Source organism: Bufo bufo, chromosome 6, assembly GCF_905171765.1.
Source record: "Bufo bufo chromosome 6, aBufBuf1.1, whole genome shotgun sequence".
Lineage (NCBI taxonomy): Eukaryota > Metazoa > Chordata > Amphibia > Anura > Bufonidae > Bufo > Bufo bufo.
The window spans coordinates 238,273,230-238,286,850 of record NC_053394.1 but is presented as its reverse complement, the minus strand read 5'-3'; the positions used below and the strand labels follow the sequence as shown (position 1 = coordinate 238,286,850).

At 48.0% G+C, this 13,621-nt stretch overlaps 1 long non-coding RNA gene across 1 annotated transcript; it reads left to right on the top strand.

The window, feature by feature from the left end:
- Window positions 1–2,287: 2,287 nt before the first annotated feature.
- LOC121003679 lies at window positions 2,288–13,499 on the top strand. Its single transcript, XR_005779580.1, has 3 exons — window positions 2,288–2,421; window positions 7,364–7,368; window positions 13,487–13,499. It is a non-coding gene; the product is annotated as an uncharacterized LOC121003679 (long non-coding RNA).
- Window positions 13,500–13,621: the final 122 nt, after the last annotated feature.

Below are 13,621 nucleotides of genomic sequence, written 5' to 3'. Positions count from 1 at the left end.
TTTATGCCAGCCTGATTACAGCAGGCCTTACCTGCGATCACCTCAGGTAGAAAGGAAAACCCGTACTGGAAGGGTGTGGACTGGCAACTCCCTCTACCAAGCCTAGTGTCACAACCAGACAGTTGAGAAGCTCTGACAGGAGCCTTTCAGATCCTCCTCCTTGAATTTCTTTGTTTTGGTTGAGTTCCTCATCTCGTTAGTCTATCTCAGCTGTCATGCAGTTGGACTGATTGCTGCCCTTTAAGTCCTCCCTAGAATGCAGTAGTGTGCGGCTTATACAACTTCCTGGAGTGTGTGTGCATGCTGTTCCTAGTTCTCAGTCCACAGTCCCCAGTCGTCTGCAAGATAAGTGCTGTTTATGTATTTATGATTTTCTGTTTTCTGGATCCAGGTGACCCTGACTCCCTTCGTGTCTGTGTAGGGAGCCGGTGGTCGTATCCCCTCACTATTGTAGGGTCTTCAGGTGTAAGATAGTCGAGGTACGTGGATATGCGCCCATCCACCTTTGGGGTGGTCGCATAGGCTGAGCAATAAGGGAGAGCGGCAGGTCTCATGCAGGGGTCTCCCTTTTGTTCCTTAGTTGTGGATCCAGTGAGTCATTGTTTATATTGTATTGTCTTGTTTCCTGTACACCATCCGTGACACCTAGCTACCAGTCCAAGTAAAATCCAGCCCAGAAAATGTATAAAAAAATGTCTCAGCAAACTATGCTTTGCTGAGACTACTGCCACTCTCTGGATTTTATCTGTCTCACCCATCTGAGGTACCTGAAGTGGGACAACACACCTTCCAGCACTGTTCTTCAAGCCCATTGTCGATGTCTACTACAGACTTCCGTGTCTTTCTGGAGTCTTTCCTCTTCTCCGGGACACCAGGCAGTAGACCCTTTAGTTCACTCATCTTTTCCGGGGTCTCTTCTTTTGACCCTTCTGCAGCCTTCTTCAATGTCTTTATGATGACAACTAGTCCCTTCTCTATCATATTTTGGGACCTTGTGGAGAGAGAGAAATCATCTTCATGATTGCAGCTGTACTGACAGGTCAGGTCATCTACCGCTGCCTGAATATGGGTCTCAGACACTAGGCTGGCTTCTCCCCACTCAACTCTAATCACGTCAGGTACAATTATCGTCTGGTTGCTACCCGTAACTACGTCAATTTGGCAAGACCTCGACATGGCAGCCTCTCTCTCTGAGTTGCTATCGGCCACGGCACATGCATCACTTATATTACTTGTGTCATCATTATCAGTTCTGACCTCTAGGGACACCGATGTGCTAATTCCCACATTGGACACTTCCCCAGCAACCATAATTAGAATTTTTCACTTCAACTACATCACTGTTTTCAATGGTCCTCTCCCTTACACGTTCACTTAAAGGGACAGGTACAAGTTCTGCAGGAGTTTTTGCACTCTCTGCAGAAGTGTCTCCATTACTCCACAACTCCCAGCATAATGGAAAATTACACCCCAAGTTCATAAGTCTCTGTTCTCATTGGAGTCTGACGCTCAGTGAAAATCAACGGATAGTCCTTAGCCGCACGACTGTCCAGCGCCTTTATTGTTTTACCAGTCTCAGGTTTCAATATTGTGCTACCTCTTACCCGGGCTAGCATGGGATCCCGGATTCTTCTCATCCCAAAACTAGCTTTGATCATGGGCAACTGAGGTAACACAGAAACCTTCTCCTCTGTAGATTTCTGCGAGGGAGGAATCACAACAGGCTTATCCGCCTGTTCAGACACAGTTTTTTTTCTGTGTGACTTATTACCTACCGGCCCAGCAGGTATCAACTGCCGCCGGCTCACTGTCACTGGGTCTGCCACACAGTTAATACCAGGAACAGTCTTACCCTTTGTTGTCACGGGTTCAGCAGTCTCGGGAGACGAGGACATTCCACGGACATCTCTACCGAGACCATCCTCCAAAATCCAGCCTCTTCAGACCTGCCCTTGATTCCTGGTACCATGATCACCTGCAGACTCCTTACACCAACAGTTGCTACCGGAAACAACTTGGCCTGCAGTTGAGACTCTTCCTAGATGGTCATTCCAGACACACCCTTTAGAATCTTGTGCACAGTCGCAGAGAAGATATGTACTCATGAGAACTGCACCGTTCTCCACATCTTTGTCTTCCCAAGGTTGCCCTTGGCAACGGCATATCTTTGCTTTTTATCAGGAGCTTCGCTCCACAACTGCCCAAACAAAGGAAAGTCCTTGCCCAGCACAAATTCCACTTCCAGGGTCTCACATTTTAACAGCTCCCATTGCACAGAGCCATACTCTGTCACAAAGGTCAGAGACACGGTGGCATCAGTCTCTGGCCCTCTCTCCAGAAAGTCCAGCACTTCAGGCCTGACCCGAGACACCTGCTGGCGGGCATCTAGAGTGACCCCCAGCGGGATTCCCCCAATCACTAGTGCGCAGTCCTTCTCCCAAGGATGATACCAAGCCGCAGCCATTTTCACAGGTCAGTTTTTTTTTTTAAAATATATTTGGCCAACTGGCCCTTTAAATCAGCAAAATAGGAACAAGAGTCTAGAACAGTACAAGCCACAGCTCCACTGGACGAAAGAGGCTTCCGGCTGTTTAAGCATCACACGGCAACAAAGCAGCACTCAGTAGCACCTGCTCTTTGTCTTGTTGTTGCCCCTAGCAACCGACTGTTGCCCTTCTTCCACGGACAACTTGCCCGCATCTTCCACCATATGTAAGGGATCGCTGTACTTGGGGGGGGGGGGTCATTCTCACAAGAATCGTTGTCCACCGCATTGCATTTATTGGGACATTTTTCATACACGGAACAGTCCAGTTAATAATCACTGAGGTGGTAAGGTTCCCACATACATCAAAACAAATACCTGCACGGCTGAGCTCTCACTACACCTGTTAACGTGGCCCTGACTCAGCTACAGAACCCTGTTCACACACGGAACCCATATGCACCTTTTTCTCAGCCTGTAGTTCCCCAGCCTCTCCGGCTGTAATCAGTCCCGTACCTGTATGGGCAAGTGTGGCCCAACAGTCCTCCCGACTCCGGCCTTGTGACCCTTGAATCCCAGCATCACGGCGTTCCCCAAACTTCGGGCTGTCACAGTGCCCCAGGGTCTCTCAGCCTGGCGAGCTGAGACCACGCACAGAGCCTCTACTCTGGGTCTCTGTATCTCACAGCGTATCTCTCCCCAGACTGACCTACTCTGAGGCGCTTTATGCCAGCCTGATTACAGCAGGCCTCACCTACGATCACCTCAGGTATAAAGGAAAACCCATACGGGAAGGGTGTGGACTGGCAACTCCCTCTACCAAGCCTAGCCACCAGTCCAAGTAAAATCCAGCCCAGAAAATGTATACAAAAATGTCTCAGCAAACTATGCTTTGCTGAGACTACTGCCACTCTCTGGATTTTATCTGTCTCACCCATCTGAGGTACCTGAAGTGGGACAACACACCTTCCAGCACTGTTCACATTACCACAATAGTGAGAGGAAGTGACATCATCACATCAATAAGTGTTTACAGAATAAACCAGCCGTTAACCCATGCTGGTATGTGCAGCAATAAATACATCAAAATATTGCAGTTGTATCAAAAGAGCATGTGTAGTGAATTCATAATACCATATAAAAAGAACAATGTGGTAAATGTCAATGAATAATTAGTACAGAATCAATGTGTACATAAAATGCTACAAAATTACACCCATCATTAAATGGTTAAAAACAATTATTTCAATTCATTTGTGTGTGGAAAAAAACGGAACATATGATGGTGGGCGTAATTGAAGACACATGCCAAGGCAACTTACACAACCCCATAGCAGATCGACCACTGTGCACGGCATCCTCGATCCTCCAGTGCGCATGCTCCAGGCGGCGCATCATATCAGTATCATATAGCAGCATCATAACAACCATGCACATGTGCAGTATTCAATATTCCTCAACAATCGTTATCTTGGAAGAGGTAAAGCACAGGTGAAGCCCAACTGTAACACAGCGTCCCTACCTGTGCAAATATCGTTCAAACCATGGCAAAACCATACTGTTCACACATAAAGCACACTGTTGCTTATAGGATCATCTGTACCAACCAAAGTTACCGTGAGGTACCAATTGTTGAATCATATACAGGGAACCATGTGTGGAAGGAGCCGAGCCACCAGCAATTCCACACAGTGTTAACCCTGCTGATCCCGCAACATTATGAGGGATCTCCTCGTATCTTCACACTCATACTTAAGGAATCTGAACAGCCGTATCATCGCAAGTAAAAAATGCATGTCAAAAAAGACGCCTAATAAATAAATCTGGGGTTGAAGTTGTGTTGATTGTGCATCACATCGTCCATCAATCACGTAGTCCCTGGTCATTCACCACCACAATCTATATATAGGAATATGAAAATGAGAAAAATAATTATTATACATATATCCTCCATATATTATAGTACAATACTGTACTTAAATTACAACCTAACTCTAGGATAAAGACATAAACAAACATACAGTTGGACCGGGCAAGCTACCTTCCAAATACCTATCCTAAATTGAAGTCTGCATTTAGGCCATATGGTGGTAAAGAATTAAGAGTATATATCCACCATATTTCTTTTTTTTTTTTTTATAATGAAACCCTATTGCCCCCCCTCCTGGGCATTGGTACACAATCAATAAGCCAGCATTTGAGATCTCTTTCTTTGTGATTAAAATCTTTTTTGTCGAATACTTAAACGATGGTTATTAATTCTAGATTTAAAATCCGTAGAAGTTTCCCCGACATATAAGATATTACACAGACAAGATAATAAATATATCACATGATCCGAATATATACAGTTGCAAGAAAAAGTATGTCAACCCTTTGGAATGATATGGATTTCTGCACAAATTGGTCATAAATAGGGATGAGCGAACGTACCGAATTTTGGGGTGTCCGTGACACGGACCCGAACCCGAACATTTTCGTAAAAGTTCGAGTTCGGTGTTCGGCGCTTTCTTGGCGCTTTTTGAAAGGCTGCAGAGCAGCCAATCAACAAGCATCATACTACTTGCCCCAAGAGGCCATCACAGCCTTGCCTACTATTGGCATGGCTGTGATTGGCCAGTGCAGCATGTGACCCAGCCTCTATATAAGCTTGGGTCACGTATCGCTGCACGTCACTCTGCTGATTCAAGCATAGGGAGAGGTTGCAGCTGCGACGTTAGGGCGAGATTAGGCAGTGATTAACTCCTCCAAAAGACTTCATTCAGTGATCGATCTACAGCTGTGGATCATTGAACTGATGCTATTCAATTGCTCACTGTTTTTAGGCTGCCCAGAGTGTTTTTCAGTCACTTTTTTCTGGGGTGATAGGCGGCCATTTTGTGGCTTGTGGTGCGCCAGCACAAGCTACCACCAAGTCCATTTAACCATCAATAGTGTGGTTATCTTTTGCTATATCCTACATCAGGGTCAAGCTGTCATCAAGTGCATTTAACCATCAATAGTGTGGTTATTTTTTGGCCATATACTACATCAGGGGCAAGCTGAGCCTGTCACCCAAGTGCATTTAACCAACAATAGTGTGGTTATTTTTTGCTATATCCTACATCAGGGTCAAGCTGTCATTAAGTGCATTTAACCATCAATAGTGTGGTTATTTTTTGGCCATATACTACATCAGGGGCAAGTTGAGCCTGTCACCCAGCGCCTAAAAAATAGGCCTCACATTTATATTCATCCAAATCTGTCATTACTGTTTTAGCTGGTCAAGTTATTTAGTGTCCGTCAAAGCACAGTTTTTGTTCTGGGTTGAAAAACAATTCCCAATTTTGCAATTCTCAAAATTAGTGGTTTCTGCTGTATCAGGCCTACTTTAAATCTATCCCTAAAAGGGTATATTAGATTCAAGGTGCTGATAGGGTAATTCTCAAGAACTTCACACGCACGCTACAGTGCAGATCCAAGTCTAATTCTGTGATTAAACGTATACCTGTCACCCAGCGCCTAAAAAATAGGCCTCACATTTATATTCATCCAAATCTGTCATTACTGTTTTAGCTGGTCAAGTTATTTAGTGTCCGTCAAAGCACAGTTTTTGTTCTGGGTTGATATACAATTCCCAATTTTGCAATTCTTAAAATGAGTGGTTTCTGCTGTATCAGGCCTACTTTAAATCTATCCCTAAAAGGGTATATTAGATTCAAGGTGCTGATAGGGTAATTCTCAAGAACTTCACACACACGCTACAGTGCAGATCCAAGTCTAATTCTGTGATTAAACGTATACCTGTCACCCAGCGCCTAAAAAATAGGCCTCACATTTATATTCATCCAAATCTGTCATTACTGTTTTAGCTGGTCAAGTTATTTAGTGTCCGTCAAAGCACAGTTTTTGTTCTGGGTTGAAAAACAATTCCCAATTTTGCAATTCTCTAAATTAGTGGTTTCTGCTGTATCAGGCCTACTTTAAATCTATCCCTAAAAGGGTATATTAGATTCAAGGTGCTGATATGGTAATTCTCAAGAACTTCACACACATGCTACAGTGCAGATCCAAGTCTAATTCTGTCCGTAAACGTATACCTGTCACCCAGCGCCTAAATAATAGGCGTCAAATTTATATTTAGCTAAATCTGTCATTACTGGTGTGCCTGTATTAGTGTAATATGGTACCTAAATAGATAGTGTTAGGTGTCTGTAAAAAAAAGGCCTGAATTAGAATTCAATACATTGGCCCGAATAATATTTTTCTTATTGTGGTGAACGGTAACAATGAGAAAAACATCTAGTAAGGGACGCGGACGCGGACATGGTCGTGGTGGTGTTAGTAGACCCTCTGGTGCTGGGAGAGGACGTGGCCGTTCTGCCACAGCCACACGTCCTAGTGTACCAACTACCTCAGGTCCCAGTAGCCGCCAGAATTTACAGCCATATTTGGTGGGGCCCAATGCCGTTCTAAGGATGGTAAGGCCTGAGCAGGTACAGGCATTAGTAAATTGGGTGGTCGACAGTGCATCCAGCACGTTCACATTATCTCCCACCCAGTCTTCTGCAGAAAGCGCACAGATGGCGCATGAAAACCAAGCCCATCAGTCTGTCACATCACCCCCATGCATATCAGGGAAACTGTCTGAGCCTCAAGTTATGCAGCAGTCTCTTATGCTGTTTGAAGACTCTGCTGGCAGGGTTTCCCAAGGGCATCCACCTAGCCCTTCCCCAGGGGTGGAAGAGATAGAATGCACTAACGCACAACCACTTATGTTTCCTGATGATGAGGACATGGGAATACCACCTCAGCACGTCTCTGATGATGACGAAATACAGGTGCCAACTGCTGCGTCTTTCTGCAGTGTGCAGACTGAAAAGGAGGTCAGGGATCAAGACTGGGTGGAAGACGAGAGCTATTTGGCGCACGTCCTTCCGCCGCCAAGGATCGCAGGGCAACATTCTTTGCCTCCTGTCTCCTCCTCCTCCTACTCAGCTTCCTCCTCCTCTTCTTCCACCTGCTCATCCAGTCAGCCACACACCTTCACCACCAACTTCAGCACAGCCCGGGGTAAACGTCAGCAGGCCGTTCTGAAACTCATATGTTTGGGGGACAGGCCCCACACCGCACAGGAGTTGTGGGGGGGTATAGAACAACAGACCGACGAGTGGTTGCTGCCGGTGAGCCTCAAGCCCGGCCTGGTGGTGTGCGATAATGGGCGAAATCTCGTTGCAGCTCTGGGACTAGCCGGTTTGACGCACATCCCTTGCCTGGCTCATGTGCTGAATTTGGTGGTGCAGAAGTTCATTCACAACTACCCCGACATGTCAGAGCTGCTGAATAAAGTGCGGGCCGTCTGTTCGCGCTTCCGGCGTTCACATCCTGCCGCTGCTCGCCTGTCTGCGCTACAGCGTAACTTCGGCCTTCCCGCTCACCGCCTCATATACGACGTGCCCACGAGGTGGAACTCCACCTTGCACATGCTGGACAGACTGTGCGAGCATCAGCAGGCCATAGTGGAGTTTCAGCTGCACCACGCACGGGTCAGTCACACTGCGGAACAGCACCACTTCACCACTAATGACTGGGCCTCCATGCGAGACCTGTGTGCCCTGTTGCGCTGTTTCGAGTACTCCACCAACATGGCCAGTGGCGATGACGCCGTTATCAGCGTTACAATACCACTTCTATGTCTCCTTGAGAAAACACTTAGGGTGATGATGGAAGAGGAGGTGGCCCAGGAGGAGGAGGAGGAGGAAGAGGGGTCATTTTTAGCACTTTCAGGCCAGTCTCTTCGAAGTGACTCAGAGGGAGGTTTTTTGCAACAGCAGAGGACAGGTACAAATGTGGCCAGACAGGGCCCACTACTGGAGGACGAGGATGAGGAGGAGGTGGAGGAGGATGAGGATGAAGCAGGTTCACAGCGGGCTGGCACCCATCGCAGCTCGGGCCTATCACTGGTGCGTGGCTGGGGGGAAACGCAGGACGATGACGATACGCCTCCCACAGAGGACAGCTTGTCCTTACCTCTGGGCAGCCTGGCACACATGAGCGACTACATGCTGCAGTGCCTGCGCAACGACAGCAGAGTTGCCCACATTTTAACGTGTGCGGACTACTGGGTTGCCACCCTGCTGGATCCACGGTACAAAGACAATGTGCCCACCTTACTTCATGCACTGGAGCGTGATAGTAAGATGCGCGAGTATAAGCGCACGTTGGTAGACGCTCTACTGAGAGCATTCCCAAATGTCACAGGGGAACAAGTGGAAGCCCAAGGCGAAGGCAGAGGAGGAGCAAGAGGTCGCCAACGCAGCTGTGTCACGGCCAGCTCCTCTGAGGGCAGGGTTAGCATGGCAGAGATGTGGAAAAGTTTTGTCACCACGCCACAGCTAACTGCACCACCACCTGATACGGAACGTGTTAGCAGGAGGCAACATTTCAATAACATGGTGGAACAGTACCTGTGCACACCCCTCCACGTACTGACTGATGGTTCGGCCCAATTCAACTTCTGGGTCTCCAAATTGTCCACGTGGCCAGAGCTAGCCTTTTATGCCTTGGAGGTGCTGGCCTGCCCAGCGGCCAGCGTTTTGTCTGAACGTGTATTCAGCACGGCAGGGGGCGTCATTACAGACAAACGCAGCCGCCTGTCTACAGCCAATGTGGACAAGCTGACGTTCATAAAAATGAACCAGGCATGGATCCCACAGGACCTGTCCATCCCTTGTGCAGATTAGACATTAACTACCTCCCCTTAACAATATTTTATTGTACTCCAGGGCACTTCCTCATTCAATCCTATTTTTATTTTAATTTTACCATTATATTGCGGGGCAACCCAAAGTTGAATGAACCTCTCCTTTGTCTGGGTGCCGGGGCCTAAAAATATCTGACAGTGGCCTGTTCCAGTGGTGGGTGACATGAAGCTGGATTCTCTGCTATGATATTAAGACTGATTCTCTGCTGACATGAAGCTTGAATCTCTGTTATGGTACCTCTCTCCTCTGCCTGGGTGCCTGGGCCTAAATATATGACAATGGACTGTTACAGTGGTGGGTGACGTGAAGCCTGATTCTCTGCTATGACATGCAGACTGATTCTCTGCTGACATGAAGCCAGATTCTCTGTCATGGGTCCTCTCTCCTCTGCCTGGGTGCCTGGGCCTAAATATCTGACAATGGACTGTTCCAGTGTTGGGTGACGTGAAGCCTGATTCTCTGCTATGACATGAAGACTGATTCTCTGCTGACATGAAGCCAGATTCTCTGTTACGGGACCTCTCTCCTCTGCCTGGGTGCCTGGGCCTAAATATATGACAATGGACTGTTACAGTGGTGGGTGACGTGAAGCCTGATTCTCTGCTATGACATGCAGACTGCTGGTACAACTAGGGTTAAACCAGGGGGAAGGGGGGGGGGGGGGGGGTAGATGACCGCCCCTATTTCTGGCCCATAACAACACCACCAATCCCTTTACAGAATGACACAGACACCGTTCTTCCTTTTAACACCTTTATTTGTTGGGTGGTAATCGGCCACAGCTGGTAATTTTAACGGCAACCATAAAACCTTTGAACCGTGCGATCTGCCAGCCGCTGGACTCCCAGCGGGCAGCTCCGCTCATTTCCTACGATACCTCTCCGTTGTCTTGAACTGCCGCCAGCTGTGACTTAATATAACAACCGGGTAGTAATATCTCCATAAATTAGTTCCCAAGGAAACACCAAAACAATCAAACATCAACTATACGGCTGCAATCCAAAAGGGAGGGAGGGTGGGGCACCACGCTTCCGCTCAAAGAGGAAGGAGAAGGCGGGAACAGGGCTTAAGTAACCACTAGCCCCCGCCTCCCCCATCTCCCGGGCAATTAACCCCTTCATATCCTCCTGAGACCCATAAAATCACTAGGGGACATAAACAACCGCCGCAGGGGCTAACAGGGAGGGAGAGGGGAAAAAGGGGGGGGGGTGGAAGGACCACCAGTCCCTGTCCACCCTCCCTATACAGTCAGGTGGCCACCAGACTGATTCTCTGCTGACATGAAGCCAGATTCTCTTTTATGGGACCTCTCTCCTCTGCCTGGGTGCCTGGGCCTAAATATCTGACAATGGACTGTTCCAATGTTGGGTGACATGAAGCCTGATTCTCTGCTATGACATGAAGACTGATTCTCTGCTGACATGAAGCCTGAATCTCTGTTATGGGACCTCTCTCCTCTGTCTGGGTGCCGGGGCCTAAAAATATCTGACAGTGGCCTGTTCCAGTGGTGGGTGACATGAAGCCTGATTCTCTGCTATGATATGAAGACTGATTCTCTGCTGACATGAAGCCTGAATCTCTGTTATGGGACCTCTCTCCTCTGCCTGGGTGCCTGGGCCTAAATATCTGACAATGGACTGTTCCAGTGTTGGGTGACGTGAAGCCTGATTCTCTGCTATGACATGAAGACTGATTCTCTGCTGACATGAAGCCAGATTCTCTGTTACGGGACCTCTCTCCTCTGCCTGGGTGCCGGGGCCTAAATATATGACAATGGACTGTTACCGTGGTGGGTGACGTGAAGCCAGATTCTCTGCTATGACATGAAGACTGATTCCCTGCTGACGTAAGGCCAGATTTTATATCAAGACACGGAGGCTCATATTTGCTTAACTCTTTCTTTACTGAAAATTTAGCAGCAAAGACAATTAAAGAAAAAACCATCAGAGTAACCATGGTAACAACTCCACCCCTTCAGTCCCTATATAAGGAGCATCACTGGCCGGACACTTCCTCTTTCTTTGCTGCTCCAGCTCAGATAAGTGGATAATTTTACATGCTGTTTCATTTACTGGATTATATATATATATATTTCTTTGTAATTTTATTTTATTAATATACCTTAATTGCGCTGTATTTCTATCCTAGTCCCTTGCTGGAGGACTTTTTTCTCTCTCTTCTCTTTGTTCTATATATCTTTTCCCCACCTTTGGGGGTTAATCGCTTAGTCTTTATTTATTTTCTCTGTCTATTCGCGCATTGTTAGGCACCCTCTCATTCCGGTGTCCCGATCTAGGCTGTTTTCCTTGAGGGGTTTCTCGGCCATTTTACTTGTTCCTTTCTCCCTTCCCCCCCCCCCCTTCCTTCTTCATTACCTTGTCCTTGTTCCCGCTCCGTTTTCCTGGGCTTTTGCGTCTCAGCTCTCTTCAGGCGCCGAGATCTCGCGATACTGAGCGAGATTCTCGGCCGCCATCTTTAGTCTCCCCGTTCACCTCATTGGAGGCTTCTGGTGAAGGGGAGGAGTCTTGTCGCTGCTCTGCATCGCTACTGCTCCGTCTCTCTCAGTTCGTCTCTCCGGATCCAAACAGTACAGTACTTCTTCAGCGCCGATATATTTTTATCTGTTGGGGTGACTTACTCCTCCAGGTATTTTATTCCATCATGTCTAACGTCCCTGTGTCCCCGGCCAGCTCTATTCAGGTGAGACACTCTGGTCATGTGTCACCAGCCCCTCCTCATAGGGTTAATGAAGCCTCTGCTCAGGAGGTACAGGCTGCTAACCTACAGCAGTCTATTTCTGAAGCTATAGTAGCTGCTATGGGCTCGGTGTCAATGTCCTTATCACAGTCTATCTCGCAGGCCCTGAGGGCTCAATCTAATACTGACATGCCCCCTCCTGCCTCCAGAACACATGTGAATGTGGGCTCTGTCCCATCTAATGAATGCGCGTTTAAGTCGCGTAAAAGAGCTAACCCGCGCCCGGCAGAAAGGGTGCGATCATGGAAAACCGCCCGGTCTCAACCGGAGCCGGTTTCTGATTCAGACGCAGAGTCTGTTGAGGAGGCTTATGATGATTACTCTCACCAGTCTGGGGAGGATGATTTAGTTGATGTGGCAGTTGATCCTGCTATTGAGGATGACCCGTCTAATGTAACGGGGACCGGTGTTGACCCTTTGGAGTCTGACAAAGATGCAATCCTGGATCCCATGGGTGACCCTCTGTTCGACCCTGACCAATTACACCACCCGAGATCCTCAGAATGGCTTCCTGCCACTCACGTGGCTCAGTATCTGGAAGCAAGGATTCGTACTCCCCTATCCAAAGAGGCTCGCAGTAAACTACGGGCGGAATGCCCGCGACCTCTGATTCCCCACAAGATATGTGAAACCCCCAGCGTGGACCCTAAAGTGGTTCAGTTTCTTGCTAAAACGGGGTTCAACCCGCGCAAGGGGTTGGACTCAGCATTGAAAGCTTGCCAAGACAAGCTGCTTGATTTGACCGGGCCACTAGCCAAAATCTTTGATCTCGCTGAATGTGCTAAAGCAGCGGGCACACAAGTTGACCCTGAGGCCCTCAGTGGTTGGGCCCAAAGAGCTATTTGTATGGCGGGCAATGTGAATACTTCAATTGCCATTGAAAGGAGAAAGGCCATACTAATGAAGATTGAGGCCAAATTGGCCAATTTATCCCTGTCAGAATCTGGAAAAGAGGCACAAGGTCTCCTCTTTGGAGACCCTTTCATAAAAGAATTGGGAAAGTATGTTGGTGCCTTTACGGCCCTTGATAAGGCGCAAAGCTCCATGCGCCGCGTTTTCCAGACGCGTTTTTCCTCCAGGGCCGGCAATCTTAGGGGCCGACTGTCCGGCCGAACCAATTTCCAGCCCAGAGGCACGGGCCGTGGCTCCTTTAATTACCGCCAGTCGCTGCGGAGGTCCTTCTCGCTTCAGAGGTTTCCGAGGCGCTTCTGGGTCAAGACGCCCATATGGTAAGTCGTCCTTGTGTGTCGTCTCTGATTCCCCAACAAGTTGGGGGAAGACTCCGTCTCATTTCCCATGTGTGGTCAAAGATCACCTCAGACCAATGGGTTCTCTCTACGGTCCGTGGTTTTACCATCGAACTGGTATCCACCCCAAAGAACCTTCCCGCTATTCTATGGGGTCCGGTCTCAAACCAAACGCTTTTACATGCAGAACTTTCATCCCTTCTATTCAAAGGAGCTATAGAGTTGTCTCCCGATCCTCACTTGGGGGTACTGAGCAGCATCTTTCTGGTACAGAAGAAAGGTGGCCAGTTCCGACCAGTCATAAATCTCAAACATTTGAATGTCTTCGTTCGCTACAGACATTTCAAAATGGAGGGCATCCATCTTCTGAGAGATATGCTTCTTCCAAG